General features: G+C 39.6%; 1 long non-coding RNA gene across 1 annotated transcript; it reads left to right on the top strand.

Annotated features, from left to right (window-relative positions):
* Positions 1-1450: 1450 nt before the first annotated feature.
* LOC130572471 (uncharacterized) lies at positions 1451-14012 on the top strand. Its single transcript, XR_008965219.1, has 3 exons — positions 1451-1633; positions 7841-7966; positions 13907-14012. It is a non-coding gene; the product is annotated as an uncharacterized LOC130572471 (long non-coding RNA).
* The last annotated feature ends 1408 nt before the right edge of the window (positions 14013-15420 follow it).

Below are 15420 nucleotides of genomic sequence, written 5' to 3'. Positions count from 1 at the left end.
CAGGAGTACAAATGAGCTTAAAAAAGGAACTAAGAAAATAATAGAAAGGCTTTTAAATGCATAGGTGCTAAATGAGCTTCTGGCTCTGGCTGACTCTGAACAGCAAATTAACAGATTTCATTGTAGGGTGTATTAAAAGAACGGTCAATTTTGCCCTATTTTTTTACTCTTTCCCAAAGTACCCATTATTAGCCACTGTCAAGGGAAGGAGCCCAGCTTCTTATACAGTTGGTCTGATTCACTGTGGCTGTCCTTATGTCACTGACCCCTAACGTTTGGGAGGCAAGAGTGGGATTCATGGCTAAGTACACATTTTCTAGTACACATTTTCACACCATAACCTGCTCTCTCTTTGTTTAATTAGCATWAACTTTAATCAGCAGAAACACATCTGCTTGACCTGAACACATTCCCTAGACTAAGAGCAGAAGATCCTTATAGGATGGTTTGAGAAGAAAGAGTAAAACAACATCAAATTACTCTTCTGCTGTGTTCTGATTTGGTTAGCTCACAAATATTCACGGACAGCAAAAAAAGTTATGGCTTCCAGTGTAGTCCAATGCCAGGAATGTAATCCACAGTTTGTCCTTAATCCCATGAGGATCCTCTCAAATGTTTCCAGTGCTTTTGGCAGGAATATTAAATTACAAAATCTAGGATGCTTGCCAGAAAGAGAAAAAAGAAGGTTCATGGTAAAAGCAGTGCTCCTGCTCTATGCTTCTGCAGGAGCAAAATGGCCTGTCAATATGGACTATAACTGAAAATAAAACAAATTAAAAGGGCAATTTCTCGTAAGTGTCTTACAGCAATAAGTTCCAGTACTAAAATAAGCACCATGTAGTGCTTGATGACAATTCAAGGAAGTAAGTGAAGATGATTGAATTGTCAGTATATTGAGCTGTTCTTTCGAGCTGAAAGTACTTATCTGTCTCATTTCCAGCTCAGGCTGGGTCCTGAGCTCCAGAGCCTGACTTCTTTTTTATTTTGTTGGTTGGAAAGAACTTGCAGAATACAGCAGGGTTGTTTCAGATTCACTCTGATACAAATAAGGCCAGAGTTCAAAGATTGCTTGTTTTGTTGAATTTACCATRAGAAGGTGCTTGTACTCTTGTAAACTAAATTCTTGACTATATAAGGAATTCGAAGAAGAGAGAGTTGGAGAATCTTAAGGTCTTGGATATATGTCAAGCCTCCTTTGAGACTTTGAAGCATGAATTATATGGAACTCAATACTTGCTTTATTTGTCAAGGTGAATTCCCATTTATTTTTAGAGAGGAGATTTTTGGCCATTTTTGATAAAATTGTTATACTAGTGTACTGGCATGGGTATAAGTTCCCTACTAGGRAAAAGAATAAGTTGTGAACTCTTTATTTAGTTAGTTGATATTGGAAATGTTTCATCTTACATCAGACATGTTGATTTTGACTCATTTCCTTCTTTCAGAGACAGTGGAATGGGTTGCCCGAAGAAGATGTGGATGCCTCATCCCTGGCTTTGAGCAACATGACCTAGTGGAAGTTGTCCTTGCTCATGGCAGGGGTGTTGGAAGGAGATGACCTTTAATGTCCCTTCCAACCCAAACCATTCTAYRGTTCTGTGATTCCTTCTRTCCCACATGGCTGCTTTCCAAGGTCAGCAGAGAAGTGTCTGACATTCTCATCCCTTCCAGGCAACTCTCCAGTGGTTTCTGCAAGAGATAAAAATACCAATGATTTATTTAGTAATGCATTAGAGTTTTACTACTCTATCTATATTCTCTTCCTCTGGTTTTACTGAAGAACTGTTGTTAAGACCAGCTAGAGGTTAATTTAGAAATTCTAGCTGTACCCAAAATACTCATCTCACAGAATACCAAAGGTGTATAGATACCACTTTATTTGCTATTATTTTAAAATAAGAGGAGCATGAGCTTCAGTCTCCAGATTTTTCACAGAGCCTACCCCATTCAGGTCCATCGATGGTATGGTGATGTAAACAAAATGTGATGTAGTTACGTAAAGCTGGTACTGGTATTTTATTGCCACACTGTTTAGCACCAAGGCTAAGAAGTCTTCATGGATGGTGCTGTACTTTGTTGGTGCCTCTCCTCTAACTAACTCAGGCATGAAAATCACAGAATCTTATTTTCTGTCAAAAATGGAGTGGCTGAAAAACACTTCTGTCATTCAGATCAGACAGTTGCACTTTTTTGTGGTGGCAGGAAAGGGTGGAGAGGAAGAGGGGTTGACCTCAGAGCTGCTTTTATGCTCATCTTTCTTGCTTTTTCTTGTTCTGAGGGATATTTATGTCTGCAGCTGGGGCTCACCTGCAGCTGTGTGTCTTACCTTACAAGGATGATTGACTTTTTAAGGTGCATAGAAGACCTATACAAGCTCTTGAAATTGCACCAGATATGTTAGAAGCCACATCCTGCATCACATACATAATTGCTGACATAAATGGCAAATAGGATACATTTTGCACTTGGTGCTCAAGTTTTGATGAAACTAACCATGAGACAGCATCTACCTTGCTATTTTTAGTCTTATTTTACAGCTCTCTTCAGATGAAATGGTTTCAAATAATTCTGAAACTAGAGAGAAGGTGACAGATAAAATAGGAGGAGCAATGCACACTCTGCCTCTCTTTTGGAAAGGATAGATACAGGTTATAGAAAGCTTTGTAGGCACGAAGCTTGTCAGACCCACCAAACATTTCTGAGAGGAAACCAGGCAAGTATTCAAGAGATGTTGCTGACAACGCTAAAGATGCTKAAAAAAATGACAGCACTGCTTTCTAAATATAAGTTTCTCTTCSTTTTGTATTATAAATCACTAGTTACTTTCATCAAAGGAAACCATAAGATAAATATTTTTCTTGTTAACCATATACCTAGTGACATTGTTTTTTCCTTTTGAAGATCAACTTGACCTTTTATGAAAACAATACCAAAGGGTAACTCATTAGTGTTAAGGAGAAGGGGCAAGGCAGTAGCATTGAGAGAGAAGCACACTGAGGTTTCCGACTTGTTATTATCAAAAATGTACATGGCAGAGTGACAGCATATTCAGCTAATTTCACACAGCAGTTATTTTGCTCTGTGACCTCTGTTTTCAAAACCTGGAATGTTTAACTCAAACTATATGAAAGCAAGTTATATAAATCTACTGGAAAAGATACCTTTCAAAGGCTCTCTGGCAAGTCATTGTATAAACTCCAGTTCTTCAGCTGTTCTTTGCTGAGCACCTGTGAAGGAGCAYCAGCTGCAGAGACAGCTATTTCATGTTCCTGCACTGCAAACAGTGTTGTGTTGGCATTGTAATGTGAGGGATTAAAATGCATAAATAGTTGAGTGCATGAGATATCTGAGGCTAAACATACTGAACAATTAGCTTCATGGTAATCAGAAACAAAATACCCAGCATTTGAACAAGAAATGCTGTCCTCTTTTCTGTGTACAGATAAGAAATGAAACAAAATTAACTGGAACGCAATTTCAGATAGRCTTGGTGTCCTAAATGAAAGAAAGAAAAAGGAAAAGAATACAAATTCAACAACTGAATCCAAAGCCTCCAATAGATTTCAGACTTAGCATGGCAGKATCCAGGGAGAGTGGAGTGCAAACATTTTTTTTGCAAGGTTTGTTGGTGTAGTTTATAGCTCTTGGGAAATTGTGGTAATCACCTACCTTTCCATTAAGAAGTGACTCTGTAATGATACTCACTGCTTCCTACATTATGTTTTGCAGGTTTAGTAAAAAGCCTTCGCTCCTCAACTTTTAGCATATGGTTGCACTGCTTAGTGCTGTCGTGAAAATAAATAGCAGCAGTTTGGGATTCACACTGCTTTTCTGTTTTATTTGTTAGTTGTGTTTTTCATGTTTGCTGTTGTTTCATTGTAACAGCCTGGATACTATATGGGATGATATAACTGAGAAGAAATTGGTCTTTCATATTTTTTTAATTAATATTCTTAAGGCATTTTGGACAAATCATATTAACTGTAAAGATTGAGCAGTGATTAATGAACCCCTTGGAGCATATAGGTGAGTTCTGTTTCACTTTACATTCTGATGAGTACAGGGACAACTACCAACATTTTCAGAATGTTTGTTAATGCTGCAAGCTTCATTATCTAGGATATTTGCTAGGCCCTGTTAATTTGGATTCAAGTTGTCAGACCATAGACCTTAAAAAAAATATTGCCAACCAGAAACCCTGTCCATGGGATCTTAGAATACATTCACTTCATAAGTCTTATATTGAAAGATGCTGAGGACCTGCAGTCCTGGTTCTTACTGCTGAGAGTTACTTCCCCTTGGGACTTCTGAAAACTGCCAGAATGTGTTGCCAGCCAAGTATCCAAAAATGACTGTTTGAGTCATTCAGCAGTAATCACCCTGGGCATTCAGCCAAGTTTCCTGTTCTGCAATTATACAATGTGTAATATTATAGGGGTCTGGATCCGAGTGTCTTATGAGCTATGCAATAAACTAGATATTAATAGTAGTCATAACTAAGGAATATGGTTTGGCTGATTCTGATTTAATCATTTTCAAATCTTGCAGAGCTGAATGTAGAAACTCAGAGTCTCTAGACCTCAGCTTCCGTTATTTGAGCAGCAGGCCATTCACTGCAATATTATTCAGTTCTATACCCAACAGTTCCCCACAAAGTAAAATAAGAACCATGAGATGGAAAGAAGATCCTTGATGCAGTGTCTGTTGTTTCGTTTGCTCAAATGGCATTTACAGCTCTGCAGGGTGCAATTGGACGTGAGGCCTCCTACTGCCAGGTCCTATGCAAACATGCTGGAAGGTACCAGCTTTTCCACACAATTCTCTTAAAATGAGATTGCTGGTAAAATTCATACTTGGGCACTGAGATTATCAACAGAGCTTTAGGAGCAATTAGGAGATGCAAAATTGCCCAAGCCATACATTCAAAGATCATTCAAAGATCATTCAAARATCACTCAAAGTCACAAGATTATTTAAAACATATAATAACTTAGGGTTCTTCTCTATTTGCCATCTTGCCTGGAGGGGTTCAGTTTTTTCAGCTTCAGATCTTTAACCAGGCTGATGAAAGGCTACTTTTTCAAGGCAGCTGAAGGTTATGTATAGTCATGTGGTTGCATGAGTTAGCCTTCAGMCAGAAGAGCAGATATTACACTATTTTGCATCATGGAATAGCATTATTGTCCTTTTAAATTGCTTTTCAGCACCAGATGATATTTCTAGTAATTCTTCCTACGAATATGAATGGCCCCTCTTGTTGCTGTAATCTCAAGGAATGGCAATGAGTCTTCTGTATAGCCGTAGGGAGATCACATTTTGCAAAATGTGAGGATAGAACACTTCTTAGAGCAGCATGCTTGTGAGCAAATGAATGCTTCCTTAAGGAAACACCCATGTTTCTTTGCAGGGCCACGTGTGTCAAAGCAGCCCTTGCAAAATGCCAGCCATGATTCAGGCGCTCTCATGACTCGAAAAGATTAAAAGTGAATGTTGCTGAGAGCCAGAAGGAAGTACAGTATGTAACCATCCTGTTTTTAATCTTGATGGCTCATCCTCTGTGAGCAGCAATATTCATGATAGTGAAAATGGAGTCTGAGTGAATTGATTCCAAAATCTCCTTTGTGGCCTTGCTGTAGCCTAAAAGCCACAYATGCCTAAATGATAAAATGCAAAAYCTCTGTCAGCATTTCCTCTCCATTGAGCCTTGCAGAGGGAACTGGCAGGCAGCACCTCCCAGCAACCTGGGATGCCTATGGTCTACAACCAGGCATGCCCATGGTCACATRCTCCAAAGCACCTAAGTCCTGAGTTCAAGGTCAGGACTTGGAGCTATGTCAGCCTTACTTATATAGGAAAGGAGTATCCTGACTGCAGCYATAGTTTATTTCCATTCTCCAGTATACAGATTAAACCAAATCAGAAGATAATAAATTAATTAAACTAATACATGTTATTTCTCCTTACAGAAGTTAAAGTTGTATGCATATATCACTATTTTATCATTGTCCAAAAGATACATCTGTGCACCAGAAAATGGCAAGTGTATTTTGGCATTTGCCTAAAATAACAGTGAGGATGGACCAATTCCGGATGGAACTTGGGATAAGCTCCTTTTGTTCAACTATGATCTTGTCTATAAATGTTAACTACTATAGCCAACCCAAGTTATCCTGGTCTGATGGCTGTCTTAGCCTGTGTTAAGATCTCACTTGATTTTGTGGTTGGGTGGGGTTTTTTGAAGGGTGTGTTAAAGAATCTAAATTGCTTTCATTCCTTATAGACAAAAAAAATTAGCAATTAATAGCAATTAAAAAACTGCTAGCAAGATAGAGAAAGCTATAGTCTTAAGACTGGGGAAACTTGAAATCAGGGTGACAATATTCTTGAGGTCACACCAGAGCCCCCAGTAAAGTAAGGATTAGAATGCAAGACGTTCCGGCCACTTTTCACAATTTATTCATATGTACAAAATATGTATGCGGGAGAGAAGAGAGCAAGAGAGAGGTGACTGTTTGATTCTTGAGCCTCTGTGACTAATTCATAATCAGTCTGTGGCTGTGTATGCATGTGTTGAGATCTATAGGGCTCAGYTCTCCCTTTTGGAAAGTAGGATTCAGGGCTAAGCCTGAGGATGTGCATGCTCCAAGACATTCCCTAATCTTGGCCCATGCATTGCTGTATAAAGTCAGATCATATAAGCAATCTGCAGTGATGTAGGGAACTTATGGGGTGCAGAGCCCATGTGGTATAATCTGATCCCTACAATAATAAGCAGCAGGTAGCCATGTTGTTTCTAATGCCAGCAGAAAGCAGCCTGTATCCCAGGCTTTCCCACAAGTGAAAAGTGAATTGTATAGGTCTGCAAATTGGACTGATAATTCTGGCCCTAATAATCATTTGGGTGATGTGTTTAGTATTTTTATAGTCATTCAAGTATTATTACTGGAGAAATTCTGGGGTATCTTACTGTTTTCCTCTCTTAATTCATTCTTATTCTTCTATTAACTTGTCAGYTCATGCACATTCTCCTCCTGTCATATTTTTCTTCCTTTGCTGTGTCCCTATCACTGTGTTTTTCTTTCATTCCACCTATGTTCACTCTGTTTTTCCTACTCCTACCAGGTCAGGTACCTCATTAGTGTACATTAACCCAGGTTTGTTGGTATGTACTGCATGCACATGGCCATGGCATCATATATGGCAATATGTGAAACCACAGGGTGGGACAGAAAAACTGTGTAGAACCATGTATTTATTTGTGTTGCACTGTGTTTATTATAATACTGTGAGGTCTCAAGTGGAAAATTACTTTAACCCAGACATGTTAAATTCACCCAGTTGTCCTTCTTCTAGCTGTGCCATTATTCAGCTTTTACTGACGCAGACAGACTGGAAAGTACCTAAATCTGAAGGAAACATCATTCAATATTTTCACCAGCAGCCTGGTTGACATAGTACAGCAAGTGCATAATTCCAATTAATGAAATGACACAAAAGCAGGCTTCAGCAAGGAGTATTAGGCTTAAGTATAAGAGTTTTCATGCCTTCTATCTCTTTGCATTCCACCTTGTGATCTTTTTTCAGACTATCACCACCTGCACTCTAATTAGAAAAGTCTTCTGAGACAGTTGTTTTATCTGCATTTTTCCAGGAAAGAGCCAATGTCATGGCCCATCTTTAATGCAGGATTGAAAAATTGAGAGGAGGACGATCAAGACAGTTGCATTAGCTTGATTTAATCCATTCATTTTAATCAATGCAAGAACCATTTGTGAGTGTTTTTCCTAAGTCATAAACAGCTGMAACTAATTCAGTCTATTGTCTGTTAATTTAATTTCAGATTGTCATCCTACTTTAGCTACATCAGTACAACCAAGCAGAGTAAAGAGAGTGAGTGGGTCGATACAAAGTTTGGCCAGCTGTCCTCTTCTATAAAGCATGAGGATCATCGTTGAGATTCTAGAAGGTAAATAAATATATAAAGAATTAATCTTTTCCCATTTAAGCCATGAGGAAAGTTACGTTGATTAAAATGGAAAAAATGCCAGCAACAACAATAATGGATTAGGACAATTGTGCAAAGACAGATCTCCTTCTCAGTCACTGGTTTTGGGAACAGCTAGCTACCTCAAAATAAGTTCTCTTCCTTTTCCACCCCCACCCCCAGCCCACCCCCCTTTCTTCCATCAAGAACTGTTTAGAGAGGGGTGCAGCAACCCAAGCTTTCTGCTTGCTTACTGAAGAGTTGGTCTATGCAAAGCTTCTTATTTTGTTCCCTTTCGTAAAACCTAACTTTTAGTCCAATTCAGAGTAAGCATTTCAGTGGCTTTCAGTAGTTTAGATCAGGCTCACAGATTCTATATCATAAAACAAAAGCATTTTCAGAGTTCTTGAGAGTATTTTTCTCATTTGTATCAATGGGCTTTTTTGGAGGGCAGATCCTGGGATCTGGAGAGGTTCTTTCCAAGTTCAAGCTCAAGCGCTGGACAGAKATCAGGGGTGTGGGTGGTGAAAAGAAGACTGACAAAGAAGAGAAGCCTTTTGTGCATATGTTATTTCTTTCACAGGGAGGAAAAAAAAAACAGGATACAAAATGATAAGATACTTGAGAAAAACTAAAGTATGGGAATGGGCATTCTTTAGTGCAAAACAGAAAGGAGGGAGCTTTGCAAAAAAATGTGAAAGAGAACAAAACTACTGAAAAGGCATCCATCCACATAGAAAACAGTTGTCAAAGATAAGAGGTAGATTGCAGCTCATGTATGAGTAAATATAGAAGTTACAAATGTAAAAACATTGGTGCCTAGTGAGTGCAGCAGCTCTTCACTTGTAGAGTAGCTAGAATAGCTTTACTAGACTTCTCTGTTCATTTTTTCTTCTGTTGAAAAATTTGTGTCATATCAGCTCCACCAAGAGATCTGATTTAAAACCCAAATTGGCCATAATGAAGGGAGGAGAGAAAATAATGAGTCTATGTGTGTGGTTCCTTACATGTGTAATTGACTGGGTCCCTTGACTGTGGTTTTATTACAGAGAGCTAAAGCATGATCCAGTAGATGAATCAGATCAAGAAGAGCTTAAGGCTTTTTCAGATTGCTTAACTCTTTCTTAAAGGTGACCACTTCCTATGTAGAAATCTTCAGAGTTTCCACTCCATGGGTGAATGTTAATACCCAGGACTATTAAGTTTTGCCTCTGTTAGTTCCTTTAAACCTTGGCTATTCAGTAGTGTTGATCAGCCATCTGCTATGGACATTACTGGGAGATCAGAGCTCGAACAGAAATACCTGGGTTGTGAAACTGTCCTGGTCAGCCACGTCACCAAGGCTGCAAGAGAGAAACAAACTATCTCTCTTTTTTTTTTTTTTTTTTCAGTTCATTGTGGTTCCTTCTTTCTTGATGTATTTGTGGGGACACGTGACAAGAAGCACTCTAAAAGCTGCTGGTTGTTCTGGAGATGGTGTTTATGGACTCCAACCATTGGTATTCGCAGCCAGCTGGGTCAAATGGCACAGACCACACCACTCTTGTTTTCTGAAGGTGTTTTCATTTGTAGGGATCATTAGTGCAACTTTACGCTCATTGAGTAACTCAAACAGTGAAAACTTGGACTGGTTTTGTACGTGTTTACATTAACAGTGTATTTCAAGTATTTCCTTCCAGGACTTTAGGGAGTGTGACAAACACTTGGTAGGACCCTAGCAATGCTTTCTTCCTACAAATGCTTGGCAGCTCTTGAAAATCTGAGTATTGTCCTTCCCTGTTTCCAATTTGTGAACTCCCTCTTGGCACCTCCCCACTCCAGCAGTACCCATGCCCAACTGCATACCACAAAACATTGTTCATGCTATCCCAAGTTATCTCTGCAAATATTACAGTATTCTAAACAGTCAAGGTCGATTTTTGAGCAAAGTCTAACTAATTAATGGGCTTGCTTCTCTTGTTTTTTTTTGGGGGGGGGTTGTTGTTAGTTTGTTCTTTAGTGATTACATTCATATGAGCCAACTAAAATGAATTTTGAACCAATATGCTGCAAATTCACCTGTAAATTTTCATATAAAATTGCTGCAATTAATTACAAGTAACTATTGAAAGTAATTACAAATTAGCAAACTTACAGAATCAAGATTTGCTAGTAGGCAACAGAAGGGCAGGTAAAACAGACAAACTTACCAAACAAATGTCATTATTCTAAAACTGTAGTATTACTTCTGATAATTTGGGTCTTTTGCTTTTTGCATAATAAATTTTTGGCAGATTTTTTCTTGACAATTGATGATATTGTGTTTTGTAACAACACATGTAGCAAGATAAAGCTTTAGATGCAGTTGGGCCTCTCAACTAAATAGCAGAAAAATTGTAGTGTATATATGAGCAAGTTTGAGGTTTGTTTTGGTTTTTTGACACTATTGTATCATGGCCATTTTCCCCCATAGCTAAAGAGGCTGACTGCAGGCCAAGACACTGSAAGCAGACTGCTTACTTTTCCTCATCTACTGCTATAGTTGTGAGTGAACTTTAATAAATACAGTTTAAATCAAAGCCAAGAGGCACTTCTCCCCTGGGATCCTGATTGAACTCCTSCTGATTTACTCATTGAGATCCTCAGTTCCACAGCCTCTGGGGAGTGTTTAGCTGCTCTCACAAGACAGACTGTCCATTCTCGGTGTAACTCTTCTCTGCATCTTCTCCAGAACTGCTTTCTTCTCGAGTGTGAGAGCACAAAYCATACGTTGTGTTCTGGGGGGAGCACTGGAGAGTTTTGTACACTTGCATTAGTGCTTCCCTGCCTCTACTAGAGAAATACTAAAGCATGTTCTCCTTTTCTTTGAGTGGTTGAAGATTTATACGTTATTTACTTCAGTCATCTTTTGCATGTTCTAGCTTATTTGACTTTTGATGAATCTGGCCTGAATCCTGTGTGAATCTATTTCTACATAACTGGCTTTGYTGACCAGGATTATTTACTATTTCTAACTCTTGAGAACCTCTCTGTAGTGTGTATTTCCCCACTGATCCAGGCTTGAAGTGTTAACCAGTAAGATTTTTTMTTGCTGGGAAGGTATACATTGCAACAGTTTTTATATCTCTGATCTAGATACCTTCCAATCTCCCTCTATACTCAAGTCTACCAGCTTTTAGTCCAGGTAAATTTGCTTGTGGGTTGACAGCTTTCCCTTTGCATGTGTCTGCTCTTCTGTCCATGGAAATAGAAACAGTTGCTGAGTACTCAGCCCAACAGAGTTTTCTATGACCAGCTCTTTGTTAGTGTCTTCATTACTTACTAATTTGGGGTTGTCTCTTTTTGCCTCAGTGACTACTGAGAAAGAACCTGGCAGCTATCACACACATGACTATCTGTTTATTATTAGAAGCATTTGTTTCCCAAATAGTATCTGGGAAGTTAAAGTTGGCCATGGCACAATTCCCAGTAGTTTCTACAATAACACTTCACTGACAGACCTCTTCTTGCACCATTATATTTTAGTTGCAGACAAGAAAGRCCAGGTTTCAATGGTGCGTCCAAATCAAAAACAACTCCCCAGAGACTGTGAGCAGGTGGCTTGGGCTGCTGGAAGTGGAGCTTCCTGTTTCCTTACAATGAGGAATTTTATGATGTGTTAAATGATGGTGAGTTAACTGACAGATGGCTTTTAATAAATTGCAAAGATCACTTGAAATTTTCCACTTGCACGGATAAAATGGCTAAACATTGAAATAGAAGTATTGTACTAAGATTGCACATGGCTTAAATATTGGCCTAATGATCATACATGGATCAGGTCAAGCTTCCATTTGGAACAGGAGCAGAGCAGTAAAAGAGAAAAGTCTAATGCATGTTTTTCTGAATTACGGACCAAGCCAGTCTTTTCTGCCATAGGGCTTCTCTGTTCAGCTTGGAGTGCTGTGAAGGGTGCCACCAGCACCCAGGTTTTGTGTGGGTTCCTACTAAGTCTTCCAATCTGTGGCAAGTGACCATTTGCTCATTAGCCATGGCCACTAACTAGCAAGAGTTGTAAGCAGRTAAGTCAGTCATGGGAAGAAATGCATTTAAAATTTTCTAACATTTTACCKATATCCAAGACTTTGAGTGCAACTTAAGTCTTAAATGTAAGAAGTTTGCAAAGCACTCTTCTTCTGAACCTGTGCCTGTCTCATTGAAATTAGCTCACTGTTCACACATGGCAAGGCTTTTAGCAGTTTTTCATAACATTTCTGACTTRCAGTGGCTCACCTAACTTCTCACCCTCCTTCTCTCTGCAATCTAGTCATAGCTATTTGTATTACTTTTWTAGCCCTGTTTTGTGCACTGACTTGCTACACCATATTTTCAAGTAAAGATCCAGTCTGAAGAGTACCTGGCAGAAAAACTGTGCACCTGTTCCCAGATCTTTGGCAGCAAACCAGGAAAGGAATCCAGGCCAGAGAACACTGGCCAAAGAAGTGGGCCAGAAGTTTGAAATGAGAAGGTTGTATATCTGAGAGCTGCAGTAGCTGCCTGACCACTTGTAATAATGACTTGGCTGTGCAGGTGAACCCAATGGGACACAGGACAAAAACGTGGGGATCTGCAGGCCAGAGTCAGAGGCTGTGCTGTGGGGAGCCAGTGGGGAAAACAGTGAAGTATTTTTCATAAAATGCACAGAGAAAGAAACTGGGCATTAAGCTGGGTCCTGCCACAGTACTGTAGAACTGACAGAGCCATCATAAAAGAGCAAGTATTTCATCTTCCAGATGCAGCTTATGTGAGTCATCCCACATAAGGCCAAGCACACAAGGCCAAGTGGGTATGGACCCAGGATCAAGGACTTCTTGTTCTCTCTGAGCTCAGAGCCCTCCTGCATTTGGCACCTAGGAGCAGACTACAAATAAGGGTCTCCCACCACCCTGCCACCCCTCAACTGGTTACTCTCTCCCATGCACCCCCCACCTCTCTCCTTTTCCTAGTCTTCCCTTGTGCCAGATGTCACATCCTCTGACATCCTCTGGGAASAGCAGTGCACTGCAAGCCTATGAGCTACAGGAGCAGACTGTTGTGTCCCAGGCAGATGGGTGGGAGACCTGGATCTTGGGAGGTTTGTCTCTTGCCAGGGGAGGAAGCAGCAGCTCTTGCCTGCCTTGCTGCTTTCAGTGCTATGAAGCTTCAGTCTGGGTTACTCTTGGATACACATAGAGGTGGAGTCATATGGCACACTGACATCTTCCCATCCACATGGGAGGATGAAGGGACAAGTGGAGAACTTGAGTTCCATATGATAGGATAATTAAATAGAAACAAGGGATCAACTAGTGGGGTGAAATCTGAGGTGTAATGTTGCTCTTGACCTGGTGAAAACCACAAGCTGCTCAGGACACATTTTCTGAATTTTTTCAAAGCCTTTTCCCTTTTCCTTCCCACTGTTTTATCTGCAATGCTCTTCAAGTGGGTGTGCTTTGACCTGTTTCTTCCTCTGCATATGCCTAATGAAATCAAAGAATGCTTAGAGCCTATTAAATAATGTATTTGTTTATGAGTTTGTAGATGTTCACATATAAATACATACATTAGGGCTTCACTTTSGTTGGCAAATAGCACTTCCTAATGTGCTCACCACTCTAGACCGCATTTACTGGAATCTCAGCCTACCTGGATCACCTTCATTGCATTTCCTGTCATCATGTTTTGTTTGTTGGTGTCCTGTCTCCCAGATGGTGTAAAAGAGCATTGCAMACAGGAGAAAGCACTCAGCAACTCCCAGAAAAGGCAGGCCCTGGGGACTGAGAAAGCCTAAGTTCTTTGGTTGACCAGGTCTTGAAAAGCTGACCTCAAACTAGCTGGGGGTTGCATGTTGTGAACTCATGGCTAACACTATGAGTTCTGATGAGATGTGCTACAACCACTAACCAGATTTTTTAAAACTCCTAGGACAGGCTTCGGCAAGTTGTCTCCTGGCAAAGAGTCTCTGGAAGAAATATCATGTAACCACGAACTGGTGACTAAAACTATGTGAGGACTGGTGCTTACTACAGCTGGAACTGTTAAAGTAAGCAGTAAGGGGGGGCAGCCCTGAGCACCTGAGCAAGGGGATTGAGAAGCTCCACAAAACAGATTTGTGCTGACATAGGTTTTGGAGCTCAGTAGCAGAGATTTGGGCATGTGTGGGAGACAGGGCAGTTCTCATGGTGTGACATARAGATTAGGATCAGTCTGTGAAGGTAGTAGTAAAGCTAGAAATTGAGTGGAGAAAGGATCATAGGATATTCTGAGCTGAAGAGGACCCACAAGGATCTTGTGACATTCTGTATTTCTATAAATGCATTCATCTCCCAAAGTAATTAATGAAGGGTGACAGTTCTGTTGCATTTTAGTTCTAAGACCAGAAGTGTATGAGAGATATGGTACATTGCCTACACACAGCTTGATTAGTCATTTTCTTATTGGATTGATTGGGAAATCACTTTTGTGATGCCGCAACTTTCCATTCTCTTTATTCCTTGTTCTCTCCAGTTTTGATTTCCCTGTGTTCAACAGTTTTCTTCAATTTCCTGTAGTTTTCATCTTTATTTTTCTCTGATTTTGCAAGGCACAGAGACCACAACGTTTTCTTAGTTTAGTAATGACTCAGCAGGTACACTGTTTATCCTGGAACTAAAATATGACAGCATTTTATTCAGAATAATTTTAGTTATTTCTTTACATTTAAATGTTTATAGAGCTTTTGTGTTTGGTTTGTGGAAATCTTTGTGTCTCAGGAGAGTTGATTTTCAACTGAAAGAGCAAATCTGTTGACTTTTTGGTCCCATGCATTGTACTTGCTTGCAGGAGCATTCATTTGACTTCCTGCTAATCATCCATTTTGAAAGCATTTAGAAAGATTCTTATTGTTGTCAAATAATTTGTTTGTAACAGACTATATTCCAACGWTTCCTTATATTTTCCTTGTACTTTGTGCCCAACAAATTCATTGGTGTTGCAGATTAGTTACTAAGTTATGCTTGTACAGACCATTTGGAAAACAAACGAAACTTTTTTTTGCACTGTATCAATTGTTCAAATTGCCATTTGAATCCTTGAATTTAGTTCAACATATTTAGAGGACACCAGCTTTTGTTCCGTTGCTGGTGTGGGATAGCTACAATTGCCAAAATATATCAAAKTGAAATTACATTGCTGCAAATTACATTATTACATTACTTGACCAATGTAGTGCATTTTACTTCAGAGAAAGATGTGTTCAGCTATTTTAGATGCAATTCTTTGTGTTTCTTACACACACTGMCTTTCAAGGAAGGGAATAAAACTCTGAGCAAACAGATTCTCTGTTCAGAGCATTGTATCTCCTATGGATTTGGGGCCRCAATCGTGAATGCCCAGCTCTTCCTAGAATTAGATGCCTCATGTAAGAGTCCCAGAAAATTGACAARCATGTGACTCAGCCG

Source organism: Malurus melanocephalus, unplaced genomic scaffold, assembly GCF_030028575.1.
Source record: "Malurus melanocephalus ecotype Western Australia unplaced genomic scaffold, MMel_1.1 scaffold_36, whole genome shotgun sequence".
NCBI lineage: Eukaryota > Metazoa > Chordata > Aves > Passeriformes > Maluridae > Malurus > Malurus melanocephalus.
This window is presented reverse-complemented; position numbering and strand designations above follow the sequence as displayed.